Raw genomic sequence first — 2,690 nt, 5'->3', positions numbered from 1 at the left:
ATAGCTATAACTGTCATCTGATGAATGATTTCTGTTGATAACAAGATTTTTATCCCGCCAAATAGGGGATAACTGTCCGAGAGGGCCCATTTTGTGATGTAAATGAAAATATCGATATTTTATGTAATTGAGCTTTATTTGTTTGTCGAAAAACCTGTCTTCCCCAATTGGGCGAGTTTACATAGCTATAATTGTCCTTAGATAAATGATTTCTGTTGATAAGGAAGGTTTGATCCCGGCAAATAGTTTACAACCACCCGAAAGGGTCCATTTTATGATATAAATGAAAATATTGATATTTTATGTAATTGAGTTATATGTGTTTGTATAAAAATCTGTATTTCCCTATTGGCCGGGTTTAGATAGCCATAACTGTCCTTAGATAAATGATTTCTGTTGATAACAAAATTTTTATCCCGGCAAATAGGAGATAACTGTCCGAAATGGCTCATGTTGGGATATAAATGAAAATATCGAAATTTTATGTAATTGAGTTATGTATGTTTGTTGAAAAACCTCTCTTCCGCTACTTGCGGGGTTTATATATGTATAACAGTCATAAGACAAATGATATCTGTTGACAGAGAATGTTTGAGCCTCGCCAATAGGGGATAACTGTCCGAAAGGGCCCATTTTGTAAGATGAATGAAAATATCGATATTTTATGTAATTGAGTTATATGTATTTGTAGAAAAATTTGTATTCCCCTATTGGCCGGGTTTAGATAGCTATAATTGTCATTAGATAAATGATTTCTGTTGATAACGAAATTTTGATTACGACAATTAGTTTACAACCACCCGAAAGGGTCCATTTTATTATATGAATGAAAGCATTGATATTTTATTTAATTGGGTTATATTTGTTTGATGAAAAACCTGTCTTCCCCTATTGGCCGGGTTTAGATAGTTATAACTGTCATTAGATCAATGATTTAATCTGTTGATAACAAAATTTTGATCCCGTCAAATAGGGGATAATTGTCCGAAATGGCCCATTTTGTGATGTAAATGAAAATATCGATATTTCATGTAATTGAGCTTTATTTATTTGTTGAAAAACCTGCCTTCCTCTATTGGGCGAGTTTACATAGCTATAAATGTCCTTAGATAAATGATTTTTGTTGATAAGGAAGGTTTGATCCCGGCAAATAGTTTACAACCACCCGAAAGGGTCCATTTTATGATATAAATGAAAATATTGATATTTTATGTAATTGAGTTATATGTGTTTGTATTAAAATCTGTATTTCCCTATTGGCCGGGTTAAGATAGCTATAACTGTCATTAGATCAATGATTTCTGTTGATAACAAAATTTTAATCCCGGCAAATAGGGGATAACTGTCCGAGAGGGCCCATTTAGTGATATAAATGAAAATATCGACATTTTATGTAATTGAGCTTTATTTGTTTGTTGAAAAACCTGTCTTCCCCTATTGACCGAGTTTACATGGCTATAATTGTCCTTAGATAAATGATTTCTGTTGATAACTAAGGTTTGATCCAGGCAAGTAGTTAAAAAAACACCCGAAAGGGTCCATTTTATGATATAAATGAAAATATTGGTATTTTATGTGATTGAGTTATATGTGTTTGTATAAAAATCTGTATTCCCCTATTGGTCGGGTTTAGATAGCTATAACTGTCATCTGATGAATGATTTCTGTTGATAACAAGATTTTTATTCCGCCAAATAGGGGATAACTGTCCGAGAGGGCCCATTTTGTGATGTAAATGAAAATATCGATATTTTATGTAATTGAGCTTTATTTGTTTGTCGAAAAACCTGTCTTCCCCGAGTACATAGCTATAATTGTCCTTAGATAAATTATTTCTGTTGATAAGGAAGGTTTGATCGGCAGTTTACAACCACCCGAAAGGGTAGATATAAATGATAATATTGATATTTTATGTGATTGAGTTATATGTGTTTGTATAAAAATCTGTATTCCCCTATTGGCCGGGTTTAGATAGCTATAACTGTCATCTGATGAGATATAACAAGATTTTTATTAGGGGATAACTGTTGTGATAAATGGATAGTAATTGAGCTTTATTTGTTTGTCGATGTCTTCCCCAATTGGGCAGTTTACATAGCTTAATAGATAAATGATTTCTGTTGATAACTAAGGTTTGATCACCACGAAAGGGTCCATTTTATGATATAAATGAAAATATTGATATTTTATGTGATTGAGTTATATGTGATTCTGTATTCCCCTATTGTTTAGATAGCTATAACTGTCATCTGATTGATGTATAACAAGATCTAGTAACTATCCGAGAGGGCCCATATTGGATATTTTATGTAATTGAGCCGGTCTTCCCCAATTGTTTACATAGCTATAGTCTAGATAAATGATTTCTGTTGATAAGGAAGGTTTGATCATAGTACAACCACCCGATCCAATGATATTGAAAATATTGATATTTTATGTAATTGAGTTATATGTGTTTGTATAAAAATCTGTATGGTCGGGTTTAGATAGGTATAACTGTCCTTAGATAAATGATTTCTGTTGATAACATTTTATCCCGATAGGGGATAACTGTCCGGCTCAATATATGGGTATAGTTACTCTCTTCCTTTTTTTGTCAGTCGACAAATGATATCTGTTGATAGAGAATTTTTGAGCCTCGCCATAGGGGATTGTGTGTGAGATGTATCGATATGTAATTGAATATCGGC

This window comes from Diadema antillarum, unplaced genomic scaffold, assembly GCF_040938485.1.
Source record: "Diadema antillarum isolate AM-2024a unplaced genomic scaffold, OU_Dant_1.0 seq00000006_RagTag, whole genome shotgun sequence".
Classification (NCBI taxonomy): domain Eukaryota; kingdom Metazoa; phylum Echinodermata; class Echinoidea; order Diadematoida; family Diadematidae; genus Diadema; species Diadema antillarum.
This window is presented reverse-complemented; position numbering follows the sequence as displayed.